At 32.9% G+C, this 8,314-nt stretch overlaps 1 long non-coding RNA gene across 9 annotated transcripts; it reads left to right on the top strand.

The window, feature by feature from the left end:
- Window positions 1-1,572: 1,572 nt before the first annotated feature.
- LOC131610861 (uncharacterized) lies at window positions 1,573-7,490 on the top strand. 9 transcript variants are annotated; one of them, XR_009286665.1, is made up of 8 exons: window positions 1,573-2,633; window positions 2,975-5,652; window positions 5,740-5,834; window positions 6,060-6,154; window positions 6,325-6,358; window positions 6,464-6,553; window positions 6,652-6,680; window positions 6,880-7,490. It is a non-coding gene; the product is annotated as an uncharacterized LOC131610861 (long non-coding RNA). The 9 variants fall into 9 exon arrangements; XR_009286663.1 differs by having other exon boundaries at window positions 6,464-6,558; XR_009286668.1 differs by having other exon boundaries at window positions 6,325-6,376; window positions 6,890-7,490.
- Window positions 7,491-8,314: the final 824 nt, after the last annotated feature.

Here is an 8,314-nt window from a genome sequence, read left to right as displayed (position 1 = left end):
TCTAATTCATTTACCACGAACGGTAATGACACGATCACTTTCAAAGATCTAATTCAGTTACTACGAACGGTACTGACACGGTCAACGCTCAAAGATCTAATTCATTTACCACGAACGGTAATGACACGATCATTTTCAAAGATCTAATTCAGTTACTACGAATGGTACTGACACGGTCAACGCTCGAAGATCTAATTCATTTACCACGAACGGTAATGACACGATCACTTTCAAAGATCTAATTCAGTTACTACGAACGGTACTGACACGGTCAACGCTTAAAGATCTAATTCATTTACCACGAACGGTAATGACACGATCATTTTCAAAGATCTAATTCAGTTACTACAAACGGTACTGACACGGTCAACTCCTAGATATCTAATTCTATCATCACGAACGGTGTAGACACGATCACTGACCTTCCCAGTCTAATTCAGTTACTACAAACGGTACTGACACGACAAGAAAATCTAATTCTATCATCACGAACGATGTAGACACGATTATCTCTCTAAGATCTAATTCGGTTACTACGAACGGTGCTGACACGATCGACCTTTAAAGAGATCTAATTCCATCATCACGAACAATGTGGATACGATCAACTATTTCCTAAGTCTAATTCAGTTACTACGAACGGTACTGACACGATCAAATTCTCAAAGATCTAATTCATTTACTATGAACAGTAATGACACGATCAACACTCAAACAACTACTGTGCATAACTTACTGGATGGCGTCTTTAAGCTCATCCCCATCATACACCTGGATGGCATCTTCAAGCCCATCTCCGACAGTTCTCTGCCAACCTCCGGATGGCATCTTTAAGCCCATCTCCGACAAAAGTCCCTACTTCAGCGAGGGCAAATTTATGGGTATTCTAGTGTTCAATCCTCTTCTACCCTCAGATCTCCACAGGCATACATGCCAGTCTACATCTTCAGATATAAGAAGATTGAACAGGGGCAGCTGTCATACCCCAAAATTTGCCCACACTTTTCAAAAATTCGAAACTATTTCAAAAAATTGAGTTTTATAAAAATCTTGGGTTCATTTACATTGACATCCTGAATTTTATAAATATTCGATTTAAAGTCTATTTTAAAATATAATAGTTTATTATTAAATTATTTATATTTTAATAAATAGCAAAATGCTGACCGATGCTTCATAAACTTTCAATTGGCTTTTTATTTCGAATAAATCATATAGCACAATTGGAAAGGAGGTAAGGTTTACAAGTACAAGGTCATAGGTTCGAATCCTACAGCTAACGTTTTTCCTTTTTCTTTTGTTTTTAACCTTAGTTCCAACTTTATTTCAGCTTTTATTCAAATAAATCACAAAAATAAGTTTTTTACTTAAAGTAATATTTTTGTTTTTCATTTTTTTTTTTTTTTTTTATCTTAATTTTTTTTTTGTAAGAAAAAGTCAAAATAAAATATTTGAAAAAAGTGGCGTCCATTTTGTTCTAAAAGCCAAATCTAATTCATTCATGACCTTAAACACTCATCAAGTACATGGTTTCATAACTTTGGAAACTTTTCAAAAGTTGTAAGGAAAGAATCTCCAAATTTCATGGCCATTGAAGAGTTGTTTCTTGCCATGAATTGCAATTTCCTATTCTATAAAAGAATCACACTTCTTCAGCATAAAGGGGGAACCAACTTTCAACCTTTCTTACGTATAACACTTTCAGACCACGAATCCTTATTGCCTCTCCCACACAATAATACACGTACAAAACATTCTCAGTCCCACTACACCACAAATTGACATTTTCTAAACATATCCTCAACCTGTACAAATTTCAACTAACAATCTTATCACTTTTCTAACCCTTATACTATTCTCCTCTCACACGTACAAACTTGTTCTCACTAACCCAGCAAATCTCACCATTACAAACACCAAACCTTTATCCTCCAAACATCACCAATAACATAGCCAAATTCATCATTGACCTTACCTTGAAAATCTACAACAACATTCTAATAAATCCATCTCAAATTTTCATAAACTAATCTACTAACATAACAAGATTTTCATCAAACTAATCATAAAAAATCAAATTTTGCAACAACAACATTTCATGTTTTTTTTCAGGTAGTAATCAGAGGTAGAATTGAACGAGCACGGAATCGGAAGCTACTCCACATATAAGTTACACTTCACTGAGTCGGAATCGATTCGCAGCTGGACAACAACCGCGTCGGACCTCCATCAACCGCCGATAACCCACGAACGGGAAACTTCGATACCGTCCCCTTTCATCGAGACAGAATACCACGAATACACAACAATAACAACCTGCAAAAGATTTACATCATATTCGTCAATATTTAACAGCTTCTAACATATCAGATTTTCTTTTTTGCAGAGGAGGCCAAAAATCAAGATCAACAACACCAACGCGGTTCAAATTCTTCTTCAACGCAGCAGCTTCCGATTTATGACGTTCACCACCTTACAACCCCACACGGCACAACATCCTTCCCGGCGCAATTCGCACAGCCACCGGCCAATCGCCGTATCGGCTCAGTTCCTCCACCGATCTCCGATCCTCACCGTCGATCCACAATCACCGGACGTCAGCCTCCACATCCGTCAACCGCCTTTTTCATGAGGTTAGTATTCTTTTCGATGCCCCTTGACTTTAGCAGGTGTGATGATGCTCTGTTTTATTTTATGATGCAATTTGAGATGAGAAAGAAATAAAAAACTCTGCATTTTGGCTTTCATGATAATGGTTTGTTTTATATTGCAATTATTATTTTTTATTTAAAAGCCATAGTGCCACCATATAATTGGTTGAAAATTAAGCTTTGAATAAGTCAAAATGATAAAGTTTCACTAATAAATTTGAAAATATGTGACGTTCTATCATTTTTTTTGTGTGTTTTTTTCTTTTCTTTTTCTACTCAATTAGTTTTTTTTTTTTTTTTAATTTTAATTAGTTGATTATTAGGTCAAATTACATAGTTTTCTTCCTATAAAAGTGGATTAAAGATAGAAGGTGAATTTCCCCACGTGATACTTCCTTTGTTTTTTTTTATTATTAATTTATTTTCTCTATGATTTATTCAATCTATTTTATATAGTTAATTTTATTTGTTAGTTTAATTCAAGCTATTATTAAAAATGTAAAAATTTATATTCTTTAGCCTTAGTCAAATCATGTAATTTTGTTAGAATTAATTTAGCTATTAGATTTTAAAGCTAATTTGGAGTAGTTGTCTTATTATTTAAAAATGCTAAAAATATTTTTTATTAGTTTAACAAAAATCCAAAATAGATATTTAGGTCTTGTAAATAAAATCATTACATGTATATAAATTACTAATGGACTAACTAATAAATCAAAAAGACAAAAACATTTTCTTTTCAAGTTAAAATTCACTTAACCAATCAATTTTTTTCTTAATTCGAATTTAATATGATTATTTTTCGGTAATTTTGATTCATATTCGTTCATATTTTTACCAATTGCTCACACGTTATTTTGGTGTTTTATTACTAACTTTTTGCTTTGATTGTGAAGTACTACACTCGCTCTTGGACTTTCGTGAACGTTCGCAATTTTATACTTATATATTATCTCTTTTTATTTCCGCTTTAGTCTTCATTCGGGTTTGTAATGATTTTCATCCCCATTTGTTAAAATGTAATCCCCTCCCCGAAGCCATGTAATAGCGTAGGAACCTTTATTTTTCCGCATTTTAATTTTTTGTAAATATATTAATTGCTAGTAATTAGGATTGTATGACAAGACTAACAATTGAACGCTAGCCCACTAATACTAGATAAAATACTTGAATCTAACACACTCGCACACACTCACCTCTAGGGTACTCCCCTCTTGGTTGCCTTACGAATAAAAATGGTCATGTCCCTCGAATGTAGAGGTACTTTAGCAAACGATGACCCTCGAAAATATCATCATAGAAAAGATCTTAGTTCCTCGATGTCCCTCGGAGCTGCCTGCGGTAAAAGATCTTGTCCCTCGGAGTCTCTTCGAAAAATGATGATAGTCCCATGAAATTGCTAAAGTATCTCTACCTGTTGCCTTCAATGACCTCGATGACCCTTCGATGACCCACACGTCCAATATAACAAGGACTACCTACTCCTATATAGTATGGATAGTTCTGGGAACTTTAAAAATTACAGAAAAAGACCAATCAATTAGGGTAGTGCTCTTAAACTGCCTAGCTCAATAAAAAACATCTTTTCAAAACTCTTTCGAAATACTAAGGCTACGCATTTACGCTAAAGTCCTTATGCCCCTTTTCAATTCAAAACAAACAAAACATGAGCTAAGCAAGTTAAGAGCCCGTAGAAAACTACGGATGAAAAGGGTGCTTGCACCTTCCCTTTTCATAACTTACCCCCCGAGCCCGTTTCTTTTAAAAAGGGTCTTTTTCTGTACTTTTTACCCTTCCTAACATTGGACAAAATAAAAGTCGGTGGCGACTCATGCTCACCGCAACATTGTTGCATATAAAAACAAAAGTCAGTTCACCGTGTTACAGGTCCTGTCAGCAGCTTGGGACTGATTGGGCCTCCAAAGCTAAGTGGGCCGAAAGTAGGTTGGGCCAAATCTTGGGCCAGCCCAGAACAATTATAATAAAATATACGCGTAATACTTGTTAATTTCGCAAAAAAAGTTGATAGACATGGTTTGGTTTTTCAAATACAAATGACAAATTCAACCAAATCAAGGGATTTTGTTAAGAAAATAAAACTAACACATCCGGATCGAATCAAATTCGATTTTTGCAATTTCTAATTTAATTCGATTAACTATTTTCTATTTTTCTAGTTTGATTTTGAACACCTCTACTGCAGCTAGTACGTGCCTTTCAAAATTCAAAAAGATTGTATCGAATGAATTACGTAGCAACTGAATCTATAATATAAGAAAATTAATGGCTCTGGAAAACTCAACTTTAACCTTTCTTCTTTACCCTCCACCTCATTGATTTAGGGGCAAATTACGTCTAAAATTTACTTTTTGTGACTAAATTGTACTATTGGTTACAACTCAAATGTTCTTACTTTTAATTGTTACAAATTGCAAAGGTATGTGATTTTAGTAACTAAAGTAGGACAAAATGATAATTGATAAAGTACACCATTGATTACACAAACACTTTTTTGTTGCATTGCTGGAATAGAAACCATCTGATTTCTAATGCTATCCATTATTTTATAAAAAAAAAAAGAATTCAAAAGTTGCTTTTGTACTTCTAAAATTACTTCTTCTTATCTCTCTATTCATTTACTAATATTCTTTCTCTCTCTCTTTTATCATCTTTTCTATTTTCCTTCTTTCTCTCTCTCTCTCTCCCACTCATTTAACTCTTCCATTTCTTCAAACTTCTCTCTTCTCTGTCAAATCTACGTTCTTCCTCTTCTCTCTTCATCCGACTTTTCCATTTTTTAATTCTTCTCTCATGGTTCTTCTATGGTGGCTTCAAACATAACACACTACACCAAATCTACTACAAAGCTTTTATTTTGAAACCCTAACCGATGTCACAAATGGAAGTGATGTACGCGCCTGTTTACTTCGAGAAATTCGGTGTGCATGGTGATATGAAAGTTGTTTCCATGGAGGTTCTTGAATCGATCCGTAAGAATAAGGTTTGTCTTAAAGTTTGAATGCTTACTCCTATGGGTTTCTTAAGTTTTGATTTTTGTTGTTTTTTAACATCATGAAACCTTCTCAAGGTTTCAATGGTTGTGTATGTTTCCAACAGTTATACGAAGAAGATGGAGATCTTTTTGTGGGTTATGGCTTCATTTCAAGCAAGTAAGTAGAAAAGGTAAATATGATTTTTTTGATGTGGTAAGGAGTTTAAGCTTTTATCAAATTTGTTTTTTACTATTGTTCTATTGTTATTTTAATTACAGATCTAAATATATATCAATTTCTGTTACATAGCCGCAATATCTGAAAAATATGAGTTGAGATAGATCTTTAAAAACTGATTGTGAGAGACATTTTCATGACAATTTGTTACAATATATTTCTTTTCTTACGTTGTTAGGCTGTGCGCGGGTTGTGGAGGAAATCTTCTTCTTTCCGATGAGACTGAGATGGTAGCTAAGAGTTGAGAGATATCTTCTACACCATTTGCAAAAGGTAATACTTAATATTAAGGTGGAAAGGTAGTTTGACTATACCAGTTCCCTCCCTGTGCTGCTAAGTGGTCTAATAATATCCAATTGCAATTATATTTGTTTAAACTAAGGCTTTTATCATAACTCTGTACTCTCTTAAATTCTTAAGTTCTGGTTTTCTGTTTCCATCAGGGTTCAGGGTGATCTGCTTGCTATATCGACTATGGTGAGATTGTGATTATTTGTAAGTTGAAATTCCATTTTAATGTAATTTTGTTTTGAATAACATTGGAAGTTTTTTCGATTTCTGTGGTTTTTGCAATTGCAACAGGTCGTGATTGTGAACTTCATTTGCTTGGAGCAAAGGGGTATCAATCAGAATCAGGGAGACGGCGGCAGCTAAGGGGTATCAATCATGAATGTAATGTAATTCTGTTTTTCTTAATCATATAGTGAAAACTCTCCATAGGTTGCAGTTTTCAATGTATATGATATAGTTTTCATTCTCATGGATTCCAGGGCAAACATGGAGTATAAACATTCACAAGGTAATTAATACTTTACCTTCCTAAAATTCAGCTAATTACAGTTTCAGCCCGATTTCTGCATTGGTTTGCAAATAATATTCGACAACAAATCTTCTTGAATGAAAGCAAATCCTAACTCACTGTTGCTTATTTAGGAGAAACACCTATAGATTGTGCTCCTGTTACACTTGAACAAAAAATGTAACAGAAACACCTTTAGATTTTTGCAGGTGCATGTGATTATTTGTGCAGTGGAGAGGTCCAACGAGTGATTCCTATTTTACAGAAAGCATATGGGGATAACGTTTTGCATGTTGGTCTTGATACTTGCTATGTGGTATGTTGATTGCAAAAGGAGGATCAAACTGAAGCCTGGGGTATATACCCATATGATGTAGAGTAAATTGATAGTAATTGCAAAACACTGATCCATAGAGGCATTGTGCGTGTCAAGGCATTGTGAGTGTTAGCAGGAGTGTTCATGGCTATTCATTGTACTTATATGGGGTTAATTGATCGAACCGAGGGGTATAATGTTCATGTGTCTTCAGCAGTGGTTTTTCAAGTATGCAACAGTTGTTCTTCCCAGTTTAGCCCTTGAGTAAAGTATATATTTTGAGTGTTAGTCAAAGGGAGGCCATATATATCATTCCTTTTATTGCCTATATAAAGGTCTTATTAGTGTTGTAATTGGTTGAGTTTGTTTTGATTGAGAAATCTTATAGAAGTCTTATTATTGTCTATATAGAGGTTTTTCGTGGATTTGTGTTTTATGTTGTTCACGCACTCCAGAAAAGTTTAAGAGTTGAAATTTTCCAATGTACTGGATTGTAATGCCTATGTTTTAATGCATTTTATTTTTTATTGTTAAAATAAAATTCACCTACGAAAACAATTAATATGTATTTTTAGATTGAATATGTTGAAACTTATTTATTCATTATGAATACTTAGTGGTATGTATATATACAAAAGTATTTTAGAGTTTAATATTTTCTTTCATCAATAATTTCAGCTTTTTTAGAAATTTTAATAATATACATTCAATTTATGTCCCCTCCCTTGCCTAATTCTTATTAATTTGATTTTTATTCATTAAATTTCTAAATTGATACGGAATGATGCATTCAATTTATTTCCTTTTATACTTAAAATTAACATTCTCAGTGTTATGTTATATGTTATGGCTTTAGAAACAGTGCAATGATTACAATTAAATATAAATAAATTACTATGAGTTAATATTGAAAGTTTCAATTACCTTCTATTTTAATATTGATACTTATAAATAAATTTTAAATTTAATTGAAATACACTTACACTACACCATCCGTTAATCACAACTGTTGATAAATTAATAATATTTAATCACAACTGTTGATAAATTAATAATATTTAATTTTTTAAAAATAATATAATTGAATGGTCATGATATAGTAATGATGTAAAACTTTTACACTCACAGTGCATAATAATTAAACTCATAAATTTTATATTTGATGTGTATTATCAAAAGTTGCAATGTATAGTCATCCATATAAAAGAAAAATAGAACTATTGTTTCTCCACTAAATAATTCAAATGGATTATAACGTTTGCTTCATTAATTCAATCTTAATCTTTGTTTCTCCACTAAATAATTCAAATGGATTATA

This window comes from Vicia villosa, linkage group LG6 (assembly GCF_029867415.1).
Source record: "Vicia villosa cultivar HV-30 ecotype Madison, WI linkage group LG6, Vvil1.0, whole genome shotgun sequence".
NCBI classification, from domain to species: Eukaryota; Viridiplantae; Streptophyta; class Magnoliopsida; order Fabales; family Fabaceae; genus Vicia; species Vicia villosa.
This window is presented reverse-complemented; position numbering and strand designations above follow the sequence as displayed.